Consider the following 21,860-nt stretch of genomic DNA (forward strand, 5'->3'; position numbering starts at 1 on the left):
CACAAAGTTGAATATGGGTTCATTATTATTCAACTGCAAAGAACAGAATAAGAGTCCTGAATGTAGATAATAAAATACATTTCCAGTCCTCCAAGGTTACAGACCTATCAACTCCTCACTTAGAAGGTACATCTTAATTGTCTGCTTACTTCATGATGTGATTCTTAAGTCAGAAGCAAAATTTTTAAAAAAAACAACAAAAGATCTGATCCATTTTGCATACTATGCATAGCATTAAAGATTGGAAAAGACAGAGAAATATCATCATATATCTATCTGCCTGGATCAATTAATAAACATACTGACTGACTGCCTAGTCTGTAAAGTGGGTATGGCAAGGACACAAAAATGGTACAAGACAAAGCCCCCGTCTCCATACTGGTACTCTAGTTTTAAAGATGATATTAATACACAGGTAACATCTCAGTAACAAGACAGGATGGTACATACCAGTTGCTAAAGAAGTTTAGTCCAATGAATGTGGAACTTGAAAGGTTAGAAAGCCTCCATTTAGGCAACAGCACAAAATTTAAAACTCAGTGAGTGTGGCAAAGATAAAGATAGATGAACAAAGCCTCCCTCTCCCTAAAATATCCAAGATTCAACAACTCTAAAGCAGAAAATAAGTATTTCATAAAATCGTAAACTAGGGACTTCCCTAGTGGTCCAGTGGTTAAGAGTCCACCTTCCAATGCAGGGGACGTGGGTTTGATCCCTGGTCGGGGAACTAAGATCCCACATGCTACAGGGCAACTAAGCCCGCATGCCACAACTACTGAGCCCGCCCACTCTAGAGCCCGTGTGCCACAACTAGAGAGAAGCCCGCACACCACAACAAAGAGCCTGCTCGCCATAACGAAGATCCCGCGTGCCTCAACTAAGACCCGACGCAGCCAAAAAAAAAAAAAGTACCAAAAACTTACCCCTTTAAAAAGAATTAAAAAAATAAACTACAAAATAGGGGATTTAATTTTAAACAATACAAGAATATTACTTCTATATAGAGATCATTTATAAAAATATATTGTTGATCATTTCAATGAATTTATAAAACAGGACAGTAAACAACTCATCCAGATTTGCACAGGACCATCTAGGTTTTGAGTTCTACTTCTTGGGAACCTCTCATTCCTGGGCACGCTGAGATCTTTTACTAAGGGTAACCTTAGTAAACAATGTAATGGCTCTAACTGCATAGACAGCTTTTTGGATGTATCTCAAGGATATTTTTCTAGTGGAATCCTGTTATAATAAAGTATAATTCTGTTAGATTTTACAATTTCTATATGACCTAAATATTCAGAAAGGAAAAATCAATTTTATAGGGACTACTCATCATTAGGTCTCAATTTCACAACCCTGGGGACTACGTGTAGGGAGAAGGGAAGAGGAAGGAACAAAAACTTTCTCAATACCCAATGCCTTTAAACCTCAGAATTGTTTACTTTTACCAAACTCTCCAAATAATCACCACTCTGGTATTCTACGGATTTGAAGACACTTCCAACTTCCTGCGTAGCCTCCAAACACTCAGTCCAACTGTTCTTCCTCACCTCATGCAGTCACCCTCACTCCAGTCTCCGCATGTGTGCCAACACTGTATCTTGCGCACTTCCATCCCACTGACTAGCAGGGATGACCCCACGCTGGACTTGAAGGCGCTACTCTGCTCGGCATCTCTGAGCAGTTATTTCCAGCACTGCACTCTCTCTTCAGATTCTGTCTGCCTTCAGTCCCCCGACCTCTCCTCTGTCCTAGTAGCACCTAGTGGCAATACCATCCCTAGTTTATGCCTGCACAGCACTTCACAGTTCCAAATTTTCACATTCCCATCTCAAGGAAGTAGGCTAAGTACAACCATTTCAAATTTTAATACTGTTAACATTAACATTATTTTTAATTCCTACTCTATCTCCCATGGGGCTTTTCTTACCAGGATCTCTCAACCACTGTGCCTTTTCCTCTACCTTCAAATAAAGTTGGTGCTAAGGTCTCAATACATACTTTTAATTGTTTGGGATAGAAGCTAGGTGATTTCTTAAAAAGTTTACTTGGGGACTTCCCTGGTGGCGCAGTGGTTAAGAGTCCACCTGCCAATGCAGGGGACACGGGTTCGAGCCCTGGTCCGGGAAGATCCCACATGCCACGGAGCAACTAAGCCCGTGCGCCTCTCTCTCTAGAGCCTGTGAGCCACAACTACTGAAGTCCACGTGCCTAGAGCCCGTGCTCCACAACAAGAGAAGCCCATGCGCCGCACTTAGAGAAAGCCCACACGCAGCAATGAAGACCCAATGCAGCCAAAAATAAATAAATTTAAAAAATAATTTAAAAAAAAAAAAAAAGTTTACTTGTCCACACTGACCTCTCTGTATAAACTTCACTGATGAATCCTCTTAATACAAAACCTAGGAATTTTACCCTCCTGATAATTTACAAGTGTCACTGGGTGAAAAGGAATAACACTTTTAAACTGTGCCATTCCAGTGACTTGAAGAGCACTTGCAGTACCTACCAGACAAAGGACAAATGAAGACAGGCATCCACAGGTACTTTTTATCCTCCAACTATAGTCTGGGTGTTTATTTTCATGTAAAAATGCCTATCTAATCATAGGATCTAATAACCACAACTTTCTCTCCTCCATCTTTCTGTACTTCCAGTGAATTTCAAAGTTCCTTTTAGTGCACAATATATGCCAGTTTATGGGAAGAACACAGGAAGTATTTTTTATGAGGAAAATGTATTTATCTTCAAAATGCCAAATTTCCTAAGTCAGTATTAATATCCAACTCTTATTATTTATCCCCACCCTGTTTCAGATTTTCAACCAGAGGAGGTAAATAAGTATATGAATTTTCCCCAAGCCTTCTGGTTCTGTTTTCAATCATCTTCCAATTTTTACCTCTACTTTTCCAGCAACACAAATCTAGGCCTCTTTCCTTGACTTTTCTTTTTCAGATATATCTCATATCTCCCCTTTCGTAAGTTCATTCTCTTCCTAGTCTTTACCTATCTCACTTTCTTGTGTCCGATGAGTTTATAATCAACCGTATTTTTTTATTTTTAAGTGTTATTCCTCTCAAACAATTACGTGGAAAGTCTGCTTTACAGTTAACTTGTCTCAAAATTTGCCTCTCATTAATATATGTATCTGCTGCCACCTCAAGCTAATAAGCAAAAAAAATCTTACACTGAAATGCACCATACACATCACAATTTTAATTTTTTAAGCACTAAATCTTGACCCATCTATAGATTCCCTTTTAACTGCCAATTTTAACCATTTCCAAACTATGTGACCACCTTGCTCTCAAAATCATTCTGTGTAATCAATCTGCTCTTAAACCATCAGTTACATAATTAAAACAAGTTCCTTTCCTTTCTCAAATCTGCAAACATTTGTATTGTTACTGCATGCCCCTTGCTGTAACAGTCAAAAGCCTTGCTGACTTTAACCTTATGCCTCCTCAAATTATCATGGCTCACACCCTTATACCTGCTGCCCATTAATTCCCTGCAATTTATTTCCTAGTTTATTTCCTGCAATTTATTTATTCACTAAAAATTCACGTCCAATAGCTGGTCAAACTACTTACTCAGTTCTCTTCCTCATTCTTGTTAATTCTAACCAAGGTAATTCTTGATTCTGGGTACTTGAAATTCTATCTACTTCTTCGCCTTAAAACAGCTTTCCATCACAGTAAGGCTCCAGTCACAGCACAAAACACAATCAGACCAACTTAACTTGCTCTGATTTTCCTATCAAGGTGCTTGCCCCCAATTAATAATAGTTACAATTACCTACCCAAAGCAAAACGAACAACCCACCCTTTCAAATAAAACGTGTTTCATGTGAACTTCAAGCCAGCAAAATTTACAAGGTCTTCTTGTCCATACAGAATGCAAATTCCTTCCCAGAAAAGCAATAAATAATTAATAATAGACTTTGGACAGAGGACTGGAGGCTAAGCTAGCAGTAACTACAACATACCAAAGTAAAGGCCAGTCCAGAGATCAAATATCAAAGATACTTCTATTCTCAGCTGACAGAAGTAGGGTTTTTGCTCTTTTCCAAGTCAGAGGTTGGCAAATTTTAAAAAATTACATTTACTGCAAAGTTAATATAAAACTGTCAACATTTAGTAATGTTAGAAATTACAAGAAACCCAAGTCAGATCCTGTCAACAAGTAAGCTTTTGCTTATAGAAGATCTGCAGCCTGGCTGACAGGTGGGGTGGGGGTAGTAACAAATAATTGAAAAGAAGAAACTATCATGTGCCAGAGTCCAGTGTGAATCTGGATTTGAACTTCTACTCCCACATTTACTAAGAGGCAGCATAACAGTGGTTGAGAGAGTAAATTCTGCAGCCAGACTGCCTAGGTTCAAATCCCAGTTCCACTACTGGCAAGCTCCTTTACCCCACAGTGCCTCAGGGTTTTTTTGTTTGTTTGTTGCTTTTTTTCTAATTTTATTTATTTTTTGGCTGCGTTCGGTCTTCATTGCCGCACGTGGGCTTTCTCTAGTTGGGAGAGCAGGGGTTATTCTTCGTTGCGGTGTGCGGGTTTCTCATTGCAGTGGCTTCTCTTGTTGCGGAGCACGGGCTCTAGGCGCACGGGCTTCCATAGTTGCAGCACGCAGGCTCAGTAGCTGTGGCTCGCAGGCTCTAGAGCGCAGACTCAGTAGTTGTTGCGCACGGGCTTAGTTGCTCCGCGGCATGTGGGATCTTCCCGGACCAGGGCTCGAACCTGTGTCCCCTGCATTGGCAGGCGGATTCTTAAGCACTGTGCCACCAGGGAAGTCCCAGTGCCTCAGTTTTTATATCTATAAAATGAAAAAGACAATAGTACCTACCTCACAGAGTTATTAAGAGAATTAAATGAGTTAATATTGACAAATCGCTAAGAAAACTCCCTGGCACACAAATGCTTAATAAATAAATTGACAAGACCTTGGACAAGTAAACCTCTCTCAGTGGCAGATGTCTTAGAAGAAATTAGTATCATATAAGCAGTTTGTGAATTATAAAGTGCTGTATAAATGCTAAACTATTAAGAATATAACATGAAAAAACAATATTAAATATGAGAATGAAAAATAAAGCATTTATAGAAAAACACAGTCTTACTATATTGCAATTTTATCAGCTAATTTTTCTGAATACGGAGGTTACTTAGAAACCTAACACTTCAGCCTTCTGAGACACTCATGCCATCTACCTTATTTTAAATAATTTCTGATGGAGATTCTTATAAAAATATATTACATAACCCTGTCCTAGTATAAGTCTCTGAAAATGAAGTATACCCTCCTACTTTCCAAAGTGACCGAGTACCTACACAACTTTCACCTCCTAAGATATACTCCCTCCCCACATTTATACCCTCTTCTTTTTAGCCACCAAACAGACTTGGGGTTTGTGTATTATTAAAAAACAACAAGAAGACAAAATGAGCAGTAAAAAAAAAAAAAAAAAAGAATGAAAGAAAGAAAAGCCAACCTTCTTTTTCACCTCCTACTCAATCCTCCACCCATGCAATTTGGTTGCCGCCTCACCTCTCTGCTGAAATTATCTCCCCTCCTCTTCCATGACCAAACAGTGGCCACCTCATACCCATTCTCTCCTGGACCTCTCCACACCATCAGACAAGGATGCACTCAATAAACAGACTGGGCCTCCATGCACTCCCTGTGAAATCCTGACTCAAGCCTCTAATCTTTCCAGTAAAAGAGAATCAATTCACCATGGGGCAAAAAAGAGCTGGTCAATAAACAAAGTAGGTAACAGGCACTTCTTTTAACACTTTTTCTGATTTAAGTCATTCAGCATATGTATCTACTAGGCATGTTCTCAGGTAGTGTGTTAAACACTAGGAATACAAAAATGATCTAAGATATGCTCTTTGCCCTCAGTGAGTCTATAATTTAGCAGTGGAAACAGACAAGGAAATCAGCAGCTTCAAGCTCACTGACAGGGCTATGCAGACAATACTACAGTAGTACAGAAAAGGAGCATCTAAATCAGATTTTATGGGACAGGTAAAAAGGTGTCAGGAAAGGCTTCTGAGAGATGGTAACAATTGACATGAGCTGTGGAGGACTCCTGCATAGGCACTGTAAACATGAGAGGAAAGAAGTGCTATCGAGACCTTCTGTGCTCAGAGAAGTGAGAGACCACCAATATGGGCAGCAAAAACACAAGTAGTTCTGCTCAAGGAAGCATGTGGAGAGAGAGCTGCAAGAGATGAAAGCTTAAAGCAGAAAGAAGCTGCACCATGAGGAGCACCAAGAAAGCCACAGAGAGACAATGCATTTTCAGCAGGGAAGGAACATACTTACATTTCGGAAAAACTCCTGAAAGTGGGCTAGGCTGGAAATGGCCTGAGATAGAGGAAGAAGCAGAGGTATTAAGGACCAGAATCTATAACTGGTGGACTAGTCAGATGCAGGGATAAAAGCAAGGGAGAGTACTTCTCACCATCCCCAACACAACCCTCTTCTCCAAGCTTCGTCACTGCTCACCTAAACTACAGGCACATGGTCTCCCTGCCCCCACCACCTCTCGACTCCTACTCCCACACCATATCCATCCTCTATCAGCGGTCGGAGTGGGCTTTCCAAAACAGTACGTGTCACAAAAACTGTTTCACACCCAATGTTCTCTCATTTTAACTACAATAAATCCAAACTCATACATGGCCCCATGTGACCTGCTGCCCCTACATTTCTTACCTCTCTCCTCCCCTCTTTTCTCTCTCACTGGCATTCCTGCCATCCCTAACCTGAATGCCTTGTGCTGCTGAGGGACCTTTGTTTCCACTGCTCCATCTGACAGTCCCTTGGCTTCTCAGCCTTAGGGCTCCACTCAAGTATGATCCATTCCGAAAGAATCTCTAGTCAGCCCAGGCACAGCCAAAGCCTCACTCCTTCAACTCTACCACCTCACCCTGTTTTATCATTCTCAGTGACTTATGTTCAGTTATCTTATCCTCTTACTTCTGTCTCCAACCCCACGCCGACCTCCAAGGGCAGCGACTCCATCTTATTCATTCCCGGAACCCAGGCTAAAGCCTGGAAGAGGGAAGGCCACCCAAAAGTATTACTGACTGACTGAAACAGAGCTCAGAAAATAGATACTGGAGGTAAAGGTAAGCAGAGTTCAAAAGTGAACTGCAAGAGTGAACTGAAGCCACCTGCTGCGACAGGTGGTCTTTCATCCAGGAAAGGCCTATTGCGTACAATTAGCAGGGAAGAGCAATACTGAAATGCTGAACAGTAGATGAGGACCATGCACAGGGCTGAAGAAAACTTCAAGAAAGAATTTCAAGGAAAAGAAGAGTGGCTAGGCCCACCAAGTACCCCAGTAAGATCAGTAAAAAGAGAAAACTGTTTACTGGACTGTATGGAGGTTACCAGGCCCTTAGCAAGAGCAATTTTAATGGAGTCGTAGGGGCCCAGAGGCCAGAGGCTTCAGAAGTAAATGAACAGCCAGAAACCTCTGTTCAGATGTATGACTGTAAAAGAGAATGTAGCCTTAAAGGGAGGTGTACATAGGTTTGTTTTTGAAGACAGAAGAGACTTGAACATGCTTTCAGGCAGCAAGCAGCTGCCACAGAAAAGACAATGATTACTAAGACAAGATCTCTGAGAAGTCAGGATTGGTTGAGATTTAATGCAGAGGTACAGACATAGTTCTTACACTGAGACTAGAGAGAGAAAAGAATGAGTGAAAGTGCAGATATCTCTGAAATTGTCTGGAAAGAAAGTTAAGGAGGTTTTACCTGCCAATTCCTTTGGTGAAGGAGGCACTGGGAATACAATGGTCAATAAACATAGACCAAATTCCTTGTTTTAACAGGGATGTGGCAGGTAAGGAATTCAAGGCAGACAGAGCAGAGACTTGGGCCCAGGTCAGTAGCAGCACCAATCCCCACAGATGTGTGATTTTTTTTCCAACTCATCTTTATAGTTCACGTTTAGAAGCAAAGATATGTTAGAGCTGTTTAGAACATAGGATCCAGAAGAGAAAAAGGCATACTCTAGCTACTATCAAACTACTTCTGGTTATTCAGATGCATTATGTACACACACACTCTCTGCCACCTTCGTTCATTAAAATTCAGCTAGAGAAAATAAAATAACTGGTATTCTCCAAAAAAGCTCTTTACCCAAAGCTCACTAATGACACATATTTCTAATCCACTACCAGTTTTCCTCAACCTGGCTGCATGTCAGAATTACCTGGGGACTCCACCAGGGGCCCCAGGTGATTCTCACATACACATCTCACATACACATACACACCCATGACTTCCTACATGCTATTCCCACTGCTCATCTACCTAATTTCTAATCATCCCTAAAGATTCAGCACATAAACAAAATTGATAAACCATTAGCCAGACTCATCAAGAGAAAAAGGGAGAAGACTCAGATCAATAGAATTAGAAATGAAAAAGGAGAAGTAACCACTGACACTGCAGAAATACAAAAGATCATGAGAGATTACTACAAGCAACTATATGCCAATAAAATGGACAACCTGGAAGAAATGGACAGATTCTTAGAAATGCACAAACTGCCGAGACTGAACCAGGAAGAAATAGAAAATATGAACAGACCAATCACAAGCACTGAAATTGAAACTGTGATTAAAAACCTTCCAACAAACAAAAGCCCAGGACCAGATGGCTTCACAGGCGAATTCTATCAAACATTTAGAGAAGAGCTAACACCTATCCTTCTCAAACTCTTCCAAAATATTGCAGAGGGAGGAACACTCCCAAACTCATTCTACGAGGCCACCATCACCCTGATACCAAAACCAGACAAAGATGTCACAAAGAAAGAAAACTACAGGCCAATATCACTGATGAACATAGATGCAAAAGTCCTCAACAAAATACTAGCAAACAGAATCCAACAGCACATTAAAAGGATCATACACCATGATCAAGTGGGGTTTATCCCAGGAATGCAAGGATTCTTCAATATACGCAAATCAATCAATGTGATACACCATATTAACAAATTGAAGGAGAAAAACCATATGATCATCTCAATAGATGCAGAGAAAGCTTTTGACAAAATTCAACACCCATTTATGATAAAAGCCCTGCAGAAAGTAGGCATAGAGGGAATTTTCCTCAACATAATAAAGGCCATATATGACAAACCCACAGCCAACATTGTCCTCAATGGTGAAAAACTGAAACCATTTCCACTAAGATCAGGAACAAGACAAGGTTGCCCACTCTCACCACTATTATTCAACATAGTTCTGGAAGTCCTAGCCACAGCAATCAGAGAAGACAAAGAAATAAAAGGAATCCAAATCGGAAAAGAAGAAGTAAAGCTGTCACTATTTGCAGATGACATGATACTATACATAGAGAATCCTAAAGATGCTACCAGAAAACTCCTAGAGCTAATCAATGAATTTGGTAAAGTAGCAGGATACAAAATTAATGCACAGAAATCTCTTGCATTTCTATACACTAATGACGAAAAATCTGAAAGTGAAATTAAGAAAACACTCCCATTTACCATTGCAACAAAAAGAATAAAATATCTAGGAATAAACCTACCTAAGGAGACAAAAGACCTGTATGCAGAAAATTATAAGACACTGATGAAAGAAATTAAAGATGATACAAATAGATGGAGAGATATACCATGTTCCTGGATTGGAAGAATCAACATTGTGAAAATGTCTCTACTACCCAAAGCAATCTACAGATTCAATGCAATCCCTATCAAATTACCACTGGCATTTTTCACAGAACTAGAACAAAAAATTTCACAATTTGTATGGAAACACAAAAGACCCCGAATAGCCAAAGCAATCTTGAGAACGAAAAATGGAGCTGGGGGAATCAGGCTCCCTGACTTCAGACTATATTACAAAGCTTCAGTAATCAAGACAGTTTGGTATTGGCACAAAAACAGAAATATAGATCAATGGAACAGGATAGAAAGCCCAGAGATAAACCCACACACATATGGTCAACTTATCTTTGATAAAGGAGGCAAGCATCTACAGTGGAGAAAAGACAGCCTCTTCAATAAGTGGTGCTGGGAAAATTGGACAGGAACATGTAAAAGTATGAAATTAGAACACTCCCTGACACCATGCACAAAAATAAACTCAAAATGGATTAAAGACCTAAGTGTAAGGGCAGACACTATCAAACTCTTAGAGGAAAACATAGGCAGAACACTCTATGACATACATCACAGCAAGATTCTTTTTGACCCAGCTCCCAGAGAAATGGAAATAAGTACACAAATAAACAAATGGGACCTAATGAAACTGAAAAGCTTTTGCACAGCAAAGGAAACCATAAACAAGACCAAAAGACAACCCTCAGAATGGGAGAAAATATTTGCAAATGAAGCAACTGACAAAGGATTAATCTCCAAGATTTACAAGCAGCTCATGCAGCTCAATAACAAAAAAACGAACAACCCAATCCAAAAATGGGCAGAAGATCTAAATAGACATTTCTCCAAAGAAGATATACAGATGGCCTACAGACACATGAAAGAATGCTCAACATCATTAATCATTAGAGAAATGCAAATCAAAACTACAATGAGATATCATCTCACACCGGTCAGAATGGCCATCATCAAAAAATCTAGAAACAATAAATGCTGGAGAGGGTGTGGAGGAAAGGGAACACTCTTGCACTGTTGGTGGGAATGTAAATTGATACAGCCACTATGGAGAACAGTATGGAGGTTCCTTAAAAAACTACAAATAGAACTACCATACGACCCAGCAATCCCACTACTGGGCATATACCCTGAGAAAACCATAGGTCAAAAAGAGTCATGTACCAAAATGTTCATTGCAGCTCTATTTACAATAGCCAGGACATGGAAGCAACCTAAATGTCCATCGACAGATGAATGGATGAAGAAGATGTGGCACATATATACAATGGAATATTACTCAGCCATAAAAAGAAATGAAATGGAGGTATTTGTAATGAGGTGGATGGAGTTAGAGTCTGTCATACAGAGTGAAGTAAGTCAGAAAGAGAAAAACAAATACAGTATGCTAACACATATATATGGAATCTAAGGGAAAAAAAAAAAAAAAGGCCATGAAGAACCTAGTGGCAAGACGGGAATAAAGACACAGACCTACTAGAGAATGGACTTGAGGATATGGGGAGGGGGTGGGGTGAGATGTGACAGGGTAAGAGAGTGTCATGGACATATATACACTACCAAATGTAAAATAGATAGCTAGTGGGAAGCAGCCGCATAGCACAGGGAGATCAGCTCGGTGCTTTGTGACCACCTAGAGGGGTGGGATGGGGAGGGTGGGAGGGAGGGAGATGCAAGAGGGAAGAGAAATGGGAACATATTGTATATGTATAACAGATTCACTTTGTTATAAAGCAGATGCTAACACACTATTGTAAGGCAATTATACTTCAATAAAGATGTTTGAAAAAAAAAAAAAAAAAAGATTCAGCACAAGCAAACATAGCACTATAACCATGTTATTTCTTTATCTCCGCCATCACACTAGAAATTTCTTTATTACTACTCATCTTTATAATTCCAGCCCCTGGCCCACTGCTCAGCCCTTACTATATACTTAAAAAATGTGTGTTAAATGAAGATTCACAATCAATAAAACATTTAACCTGTAGAAATGGTTAGAGTAGTTACGTTAAAAAAAAAGTGTAGCTATACAGCACAGAACTAAAACTTTAAAATATTATAAAGAAAATCCTATACAGGTGGGATAAACCACCTATACCCTCTCCCATCTTTGCTCTCATAATTCTGAGCGCCAAGTCCATGTCCACCTTACCAATGTGATTTTATCTCCACAGCCCACAATAAAGGCTCAATACAAAAATGTCCAATACAAAAGTAAAGGATAAGTGTTACCTAAAATGTTCATTTGACTTATTAAATACTCAAATGTCCAACAGTATATATACAAGAGAAAAGCTCATTAAACTTGGACACTTTCTGTCCCTAACTAAATATTCAAAATAATTCAGAAGTCGTAAGTTAATCCCCAAATTATACATCAATTGGACTCTCAAAGTCTGGGGGAAAGACGGCTACTTAGAACATGGTACAGATTTTCCCAACAGAAATGTTATAAATGGTGGTAAGATACCAAGACCAAGGCACAAAAGCCTACCAAACCCATTAAGGGCCAAACCACTTGTACTGTCCACAGAGGTGTTTCAGACCTTCCACAAATACATATTTGTGTGCATATGCAAAAATGAAAGCAAAATTCCAAAATAAATTGTCGACACTGAGAAAAAGTACCAAAAGCACTTTGCATGGTGCCTAATACATGGTAAATATGAGTATTTGCCATAAGTTATAGCTATTTTTTTCCCAGAGTCCCTGATTTCAAACTTTTGTGTTCATCAAAATAGCTTTATTTTTCTCACTGCATTCTAGACTATAAATTCCAAGCATGCAGGACAAATCCTGGCCATTGGCCATTGTATCCACCATGTCTCCCTCAAAGCCTGGCACACAGGAGTGTTTAATACTATTTAGGTGATTATATTTGGATACGTGTTGTCAACGATTTGAATCTTAAAAACAACTAAGTAAACACAGGCTTAAAACCAAATAGACTCATTTAGATTTTAGGTGCTCTTTTAAATGAACTACGGTACTTCTCAAATTGATTTTGTTTTTTTTTTTAAACTACCATCAAGGGCTTCCCTGGTGGCGCAGTGGTTGGGAATCTGCCTGCCAAGGCAGGGGACACGGGTTCGAGCCCTGGTCTGGGAAGATCCCACATGCCGCAGAGCAACTAAGCCCGTGTGCCACAACTACTGAGCCTGTGCGTCTGGAGCCTGTGCTCCGCAACAAGAGAGGCCGCGATAGTGAGAGGCCCGCGCGTCGCGATGAAGAGTGGCCCCTGCTTGCCGCAACGAGAGAAAGCCCTCGCACAGAAACGAAGACCTAACACAGCCAAAAATAAATAATAAAATAAAAAAATAAAATAAATAAAAGTGAAATGTTTAAAAAAAAAATCTTAAAAAAAAAAAAAAACTACATCAAGATGAAGGAAAAAAGTGTAAAAATTCATGTAGAAAATATTCCTCCAAAAGTCACCAGCTTGGAAAACACTACTCTAGATAACAGTCTCACTAAATGGCTGAATTGAGAGAGGGCATCTAAACTTCTCTGGGCCTTGGTAATCCTATTGATTAAGAAATGGAGGACAGAACATATTGAGATTTTCTAGCTTAGAACTGCTTGACTATAAACACTGCATATTTCATGAAAACGTGAGAGTAACAACCATCCACAGTCTTTGCATCAACCTAACTCACAACTGTTTCCAGTTTTGTACCATTATTTTCCTCCAATACAGATTTTTTTTACAAAGTTGAAATCCTAGTGTACAAATCATTTTATTTTCTAACTCCCACCTCCCATTTACAGTAAGAACTGCTGAATACAAATCTAATTGAGCCCTTGGCCAACCTCAGAGAACAATTTAATTTACGCTTGTAGTTTTTACAACATACCTTTGGCAACAATTTTCTAGAAGGCCACAAGATGGTGATGCTGCTCCATAAAATGCACCTTTTAAAAATATAATGGAATAACTTATACCAACTTTCCAAAAAATGAAATTAATAGTTTTCCTCCACGTCAAGTAAAGGATATAAAAAAAATGCTTGTACTCTATTTACTAGAAAACATTAATGAAGAAGAAAATATATTCATCAAATTTAGCAGCAACTATTCTAATTTTCAAGCTAAACAGTTACGGTCCTTAAAAACAAAACAAAAACACAGGACTCTGGCACTATCACCGTGTCTTTTATCACAGGAATCTTTCCTTCCCTCTCTGCTCCATCCCCTTCCTTCCTCAGGTCATTAAAAAAAAAAAAAAAAAATTACATTTTTACTTATTCATTGACTAACTTTTTCATAATTATTCTTAATTTAGAGAGATAATTCCTATTTCTCTGTTTTAAAAGAATTGATACAAAAATGTATTTCCATCAACAAAAGTAAACTATACCAAAATGAGAATGAAATCGTTTCTTTTCTAATTTGCTATAGTTTCTCAATTTCTTATAATATACAATATTATGTTTATAATGGCAAATTACCAAAGCTTTTCAAGCAGAAAATGTTTGCAGTTGGTCATTTTCCCCATACCTTAGCAAGTATCAGTAGAAGGCAGGTTTCCCATTCCTGTGGTGCTTATATAATGTCAATTAAAAAGAAAAATCAAATAACAGCATCTAAAAACTTGAGTTCCAGACCTATAGAATCAACTTAAGTTAATATGTAAAAAGAGCTGCGTAAATACTCCCTAAGCAGAAGAATAAGATGACAGAGCGTAACTACCTGGGACTGGCAGCACTTACGTGCAGTGCCTAAGTGACACAGAAACACGGCCAATCTTAAACCTGGAATCTGAATCAGGTCTCTGACTCCAAAAATAGTAAAAATCACAGTGACCATTTATTAGGCTCCTATTATTTGGCAGTCACATTGCCAAAAAAAACTCTCTCTAATGTTATCAATCACCCTTCAGAGTCATTATTTCTACTAACAGGTAAGAAAAATGAGGTTTCAGGAATTCAAGTAAATTGCCCAAGGTCACAAAACTGGTGAAAGTCAGGATTTTGAACCCAGATCTCCTGGGATCAAAGCCAATGCTCTTTTCACTACATTTGCGCTACAAAAACAGAATATAAAAAAGAAATGCTGAGCTAAACCCAAACCTTAAAATAAGCAGTTTGCTGTACCAATCTGATGTTCCTATTCTTTTATCACTTAAGCAACTTCAGAGTAGGGTGGTTTTGTGGGGCTTGTAAGCTAGGTCATTGAAAACGTTTTTCCTGAAGGTTGAGAAAGTAATCTAAAACAGCGAATGTGTAAAAGCATAAACACACTAACAATGAAGAAGGTAAGCTGCTCAGGCTGTGTTTAATAAATCATTTCCATGTATTCTGGGAAAAACATCCAGGGCAACATAACATTCTCACTCTGCAAAGATTAAATATCATGTAATTACATCATGTAACATCTCATATTTCAAAATGACACAAACATTTCCATAAATAATCTGTCATTTGTTTCAAAGTGTGGTATTTAATAATATAATACGTGCTTACCAGACTTTTTTCCTTCAAATCCAAAAATTTTAAAGGTTTGGTATTCTTCAAATACATAGTATTTGCTACATCTCATGAAGCAGCAGAAAGCACAGAGTCATGAATTAGAGCTGAAGCTGAGGCTGAGAGCTGATTAAGAGACTCACTGAGGGACACAAAGCTTCTTAATGTCAGGCCAAACCTGGGTCTGCTGACAAGGCCAGTACTCTTCTACACTGCACTGGTCACTAGGATAGCATGACCCAAAGTTACATTTGCCTCAAAACATGTCCTGATTGTTTCTAAATATATTAAGGCTTCTAATTTTCCAGCATTTAAGTAGCCATGGAGATTTGCTAACTCTTCAATTCCAAAGTGCCAATCCCTAGTGTGAGAAGAGCATGTTGGGTAATGTAAGAGAGTTGAACAAACCTAGGTCCAAACTTCAATTCTACTATTCACGTGTATTTAACCTCTCTGAGTCTGCTTTCTTACTGTAAAATGAAGATACCAACTCAGTTTTGTGAAGGGGAAAAGAAGTGTTAACATTAACTCTAGGAAATCAGAGCTGTTTCTAGAATGGAATATAGAAAGTGCCCAATAACTGATAACTTCCTAACACCCTCCCATCACCACCACCACCCCAGTCACACTCTTAATTACTCTGAGAAACTCCAACATTTTTCTACCATACTTCCACAACAATACAGAGGACAGCAGGTTAAGAAGCAGTTCCATCACATGCCCATGCTGCAAAGTGATACAAAGCAAACTCCCCACATCCACAGTAAGAATCAGATGAAAATTACATTTAGGATTAAAGACCTAACTGTAAGGCCAGACACTATAAAACTCTTAGAGGAAAACATAGGCAGAACACTCTATGACATAAATCACAGCAAGATCCTTTTTGACCCACCTCCTAGAGAAATGGAAATAAAAACAAAAATAAACAAATGGGACCTAATGAAACTGAAAAGCTTTTGCACAGCAAAGGAAACCATAAACAAGATGAAAAGACAACCCTCAGAATGGGAGAAAATATTTGCAAATGAAACAACTGACAAAGGATTAATCTCCAAAATTTACAAGCAGCTCATGCAGCTCAGTATCAAAAGAACAACCCAATCCATAAATGAGCAGAAGACCTAAATAGACAATTCTCCAGAGACGATATACAGATTGCCAACAAACACATGAAAGGATGCTCAACATCATTAATCATTAGAGAAATGCAAATCAAAACTACAATGAGGTATCACCTCACACCAGTCAGAATGGCCATCATCAAAAAATCTACAAATAATAAATGCTGGAGAGGGTGTGGAGAAAAGGGAACTCTCTTGCACTGTTGGTGGGAATGTAAATTGATACAGCCACTACGGAGAACAGTATGGAGGTTCCTTAAAAAACTAAAAATAGAACTACCATATGACCCAGCAATCCCACTACTGGGCATATACCCTGAGAAAACCATAATTCAAAAAGAGTCATGTACCACAATGTTCACTGCAGCTTTATTTACAATAGCCAGGACATGAAAGCAACCTAAGTGTCCATCGACACATGAATGGATAAAGAAGATGTGGCACGTATATACAATGGAATATTACTCAGCCATAAAAAGAAACAAAATTGAGTTATCTGTAGTGAGGTGGATGGACCTAGAGACTGTCATACAGAGTGAAGTAAGTCAGAAAGAGAAAAATAAATACCGTATGCTAACACATATATATGGAATCTAAAAAAAAAACAACAAATGGTTCTGAAGAACCTAGGGGCAGGACAGGAATAAAGACGCAGACATAGAGAATGGACTTGAGGACACGGGGAGGGGGAAGGGTAAGCTGGGACGAAGTGAGAGAGTGGCATGGACATATATACACTACCAAATGTAAAATAGATAGCTAGTGGGAAGCAGCTGGATCGCACGGGGAGATCAGCTTGGTGCTTTGTGACCACCTAGAGGGGTGGGAGGGATACGCAAGAGGGAGGAGATATGGGGATATATGTACATGTATAGCTGATTCACTTTGTTATAAAGCAGAAACTAACACACCACTATAAAGCAATTATACTCCAATAAAGATGTTAAAAAAAAATTACATTTAAACACTTGAGAGGAGTATAGTACTGCTAAATTCTTTGTTGTAAATACACAATTTCAAGATATTTTAAAGCTACTCCAGTAACAGAACACAATATTAATTTACTATTTACAAATACTCTTCCTAAGCATTTTAAAGCAGGCTGCTAAGTATGAACTTTCAGATATCCCCATTCTTAGAGGAAAATATTAGAATCCAAAATACACAGAAAATTTCCAAAATGAGATAATCAGTTAAACAGCTAAGACTTTATTCCTAGAATAATGTAATTCTTCTCAAGTTTAAAACACAGGGACACAATCCACAAATCCAAAACTCCAAAAACTATACAAACTTAAAGCTCCTTCTTAACTCATATGATGACAAAAACTGAACTGACCTGAACTCATTTGGCAGCAACATCTGAACAGATGTGTGACTATTTATTGTCCCTATTTATCCATAATTAAACAATTGCCAAGGAAAGTATAGAGTGCTGCCCTAAGACTTCATTGGGGTTTTATGTCACACAAAATATGGAGTGTATTACGTTTCTAAAATTTTAAGAATTATTTCTGTAACACATGTGACACCAAAAACAAGGTATTATAAACCCATCCTAGTGACTATTTACTCAATACTAAGTGTTAGGTTTAAGCCATGCAATAAATCTATGAATAGGTATTATTATTACCATTTTACATGTGAATATCCACTTTACATAAGATAAAACTAGGGCTTAATCTAAGGTTACCTTTACCAAGATCACTTAGCCAATAAGTAAGTGCCAGAAATCAAGTCTAGGCTTGTCTTACTTGAAGGCCTAAGCTCTTAAATAGCTAACAGTTCACAGGAAAATTAAATCACAAAGAAAGTTTTAAAACAAATTATAATTACCAAACATTTTAATATAGAACAATGAAATTCCTGAGTATGATGTATACTTTCCATTCTGGGTATTCATATCTAAACATCAACACCATATTTCACAGCTCAAAGGACAAAAAGAGCTGAGTTTATTGTTGCTTTTCTTCCCAGAGAACTGGCCACAGTCAGGGAAAACAAACAAAAACAAAAGGCTCCTCAAACAAATGCCAACTAATCCTTTCTACTCAAATTTAGAAAGAATCATGGGTTTAGCATGTTTTTTTTTTACCACAAAATGTACTAACACAATAAAAATAAGGTTGTACAAACATAGGCTAAGTTTTTCCAAGTACAGCCCCAATTTAAAGATCTGCTGTTCCAATGACAGATATGATCACAGGACTGAGGAGGGTTAAAGTGACGTAGACGCAGGCTGTCACTACCACTGCCCTAAGCAAAAGTTAGAGAAAATAAGCTTCAAGGTTTTTTTTTTCTTTTGGATTGATCGAGCTAAAATTTAAACCTTCTCTTTTGACTTTCTTCTCAAATCAATATCCTTATTCTAAGCAATGGCTCTTCCCCACAAGAGACAGATCATGGTCCCCATCCAACCAAATTAGACACACTTCAATCAAAATCTCAATTTCTGAGTAGCTTATCTTAACTAAGTGAAAAGCATAAGATTATCAGATAAATAATCCAATATCTAACTTATCTGTTTCAGCTAAAGCATTTTTTAAAAAGAAACATCTTCATTCATAAAAATGTATTTTGTAGAAGTATAGGGTAATTTTTTGAACAAGGAGTCCTGATGGGTGCCTCTTGCAGGGTTACTTCTCTTGCCTACTTCTTACTGTTATCACCAAGTATCAGGTTTCTACAGTTTGGATCAAGTCCTTGGCAATTATCTTAAGCCTCTTTAAATATCTGAAAGGTTCAGATGTTAAGCTCCCTTTGTATTTACAGTATACATGTGTATTTATTGAACAGTGTAGCTTAAAAAATGGTCTCAGAGAACACCAGAACCCCAAATTACCGACTCAGTTTATACCAGCAGTTCTCAAACTAATGTGTATAAAATCATCTGAGGTATTTACTAAAAATGAAGACTCCTGAACTCCACTATCAAGGACCATACCATAGATCTTGAAGAGTACTCAAGAATCTACACATTTAACCAATATCCCAGGTGACCATGAGGCAGGGACTGCACTTTGACAAATACTTACCTACCCTGTATTTCATCCAATGACGGTGTTAACAATTTCTTGTTTCCAGACTGTACCGCCAAACCATCACCAGCTGATAACTGCAGCCATGTTGAGTCAGTATCTTTCTCAGAGTCATTCTTAACCTTTCGGCAACCTATTTTTTAAGCTAAGAGGTGAGATTTGATATGCACCTCTGCTCTTGCCAAACTAAACTACATCTGTCCTTGAGAAATGAGTGGCTCACAGAAAACTGGACTACTTGTTTGAATTTTCAACTTGTTAATAATAATGAATTAAGAGCAATAAAAATGATTTAAGGGCTGCTCATGTCCAAGGGATCACATTTTCTGCTTTAAAACATTATTTCAATGAATCCTTACAAAAATCCAGTACAAAAGATATTCTTTACCTTTTACAGAAGAAGAAACTGAGGCGACACTGCTATTAAGCACCACTGACAGAAGTCAGCTGTGCCTGATTTTAAAGCTACAGCTCTTGACCCACATGCGGGAATACCTTTAATTCTTAAACTTTAAGAGCAGAACGATGTAGTTTATTTACTTCTAAGATAAAGTATGCCCTAATTTATACACAGCAAGTTCATTTGACTAATTCTCCTCCCCACGCTAACTAAACACAAAGAGTATTTCATCTTGGCAAGTTGGAGCTAAGGTTTAACAGGAATATCCTACTTCAAGTCAGGACTCAAGTCAGTTTGCTTCTACTCATCCTATGTAGTCCTAATTATGGGTATACTAAACAGCTATCAAAAGATCTTGTTTTCCTTAGTTAAATAAAAAGGCATCACACCTACAATTCTGTTAATGCTAGTACATTTTTAAACCACTCCTGTAATTTAGGGCAGGGAGGAGAGCCATGAAGTAACACCTGAAGGTAACTCTATCTACACCTTTCTTTGTGCCCCAGCCTCTCCTACTTATATAAATGTTTCTCAGCACACTCAATCACCAAGTCCTGCCCGCAACAGCCAACATACTACTATATTCAGAAATTTGCAAAGAGATTTGCACTAGGAGGCAGGGGCCCATCTTTTAATCTATTCAAAATTCAAAAATGCTCCAAATCTACACCTCAATTCTTTAAATGAAATATATTGATTCATTATTCCACTCAGAAGCTATAATGTAATAACAACAAAACACACATTTTCTTCATTCCACAGTTAGCCATAACATTACTCAGCATATAACTTGAACTAAAAAAAAGATACTACTGAGATAAAGTGATAGTGAGATAACGATAAGGTGAGAAAACACCAGCTAGCAATCAATGAAACTACCTGTTCCTGGGAAGGATGAGCATTGCCTCATTCCTTCCATTTCGCTAAGTAGACAGGAAGGACTTCCATTCCAGCTTCCACAAGGAAAGAATATTTTCTCCACTATAATGACTCTTCCCCAAGGAAGGGTGGCTTATCCCAAACTTTCCCAGACACTGCAAACAGAAAATACTATTTGTGAGGCATCAGTTTGCTCAAGGCTAGTCAAGGCCAGAGTGAACCGTTTCAGAGCAGCCTGGGCTCTGGGTCCTGCACCTTCTTGCCCTCAAGTACAGCAAGCCAGTCCTGCCCCATTATGGTAGCATACTGGGTCAAACCCCAGAGACCCAAAACTTTCTCTTCTTCTCTACCCCAGGAGTGCTGACTATTCCTATTTGTGTAATAAGCCAAACATGCTATCATTTGCACTTTAGATTCAGCTTTCCCTCTGACAGGCCTAGACTCAAAAGTACTAAAAGTACCAGTCAGCTCAAGTCTCAGCTTCCAAAACAGTTTTCCAGAAGCCCCATTTTGGGGTAATACAGCTGTGTGGTGTAATCCCGGGATTCACTTATTTGTCTAGTCCCTTTCCCTTGAATCTGGGCTGGACCTGTGACTTGCTTTAACCAACAGAATGTGGCAGAAATGAGGCTATGCTGGTTCCAAGCCTATGTCTTAAGAAGGCCTGGTTGCCTCTGTTTTTGCACTCCTGGAAGCCCTAAGCCACCATGTAAGGCCAGCAATCCTTCTGGAAAGGCCACAAGGAGAGAAGTGGCCCTGAGACAAGACTATGTGGTAAAAGAGAAAGAGTAAGAGAAAGAGAGAAAGAAAGAGAGAGAAGACTAGCATGCAGCTGAAAGCCAGCTATTAAAGTGACCACCCGCAAAACCAGCAGAACTGCCCAAATGAGCCCAGCCCAGGAAAGCAAACCTGTGAGCCAAAACCAAAACAAAACAAAAAACCAAAAATCCTGGTTGTTTTAAGTCACTTAGTTTCAGGTTTTTTTGTCACACAGCAATAAATAACCAAAACAATGCTCACCTGGTTCCTTGTCTTTTTGCCTAATTTGTTCAAAACCCAGGAAAAAAGGAGGGGTGTGATGGCAGGCAGCAGGGACACCACGATGGGTTATGAACAAATGATTTAAGGAACATCAAGACAGATGCTGGTCTTTCTTATACCTTAGGAAGTATCTGACAAATGGTTTTACAAAATATACTCCAAAAAAAAGTCATTTAAACATATGAATTTAAAATGTATACTAAGAGCTTTTTAAGGTAAATTTATTTTTAAATG

General features: G+C 38.5%; 1 protein-coding gene across 5 annotated transcripts in view; it reads right to left on the minus strand.

Moving 5' to 3' along the window:
- WWP1 (WW domain containing E3 ubiquitin protein ligase 1) overlaps positions 1–21,860 on the minus strand; it is a 117,458-nt gene that overhangs the window by 91,134 nt on the left and 4,464 nt on the right. Inside the window, exons 1-3 of one of the 5 annotated variants that reach the window (XM_057532200.1) lie at positions 14,177–14,380; positions 13,534–13,591; positions 6,338–6,379 (exon numbers count right to left, since the gene is read on the minus strand). The exons of 2 other annotated variants lie outside the window; for them this stretch is intronic. The gene's annotated coding sequence lies outside the window, so the exon portion shown is untranslated. Of the gene's footprint in view, positions 1–6,337; positions 6,380–13,533; positions 13,592–14,176; positions 14,381–21,860 lie in introns of those variants that run through there. 2 more of the 5 variants (XM_057532201.1, XM_057532202.1) reach the window with 2 other exon arrangements.

Source organism: Balaenoptera acutorostrata, chromosome 17, assembly GCF_949987535.1.
Source record: "Balaenoptera acutorostrata chromosome 17, mBalAcu1.1, whole genome shotgun sequence".
Classification (NCBI taxonomy): domain Eukaryota; kingdom Metazoa; phylum Chordata; class Mammalia; order Artiodactyla; family Balaenopteridae; genus Balaenoptera; species Balaenoptera acutorostrata.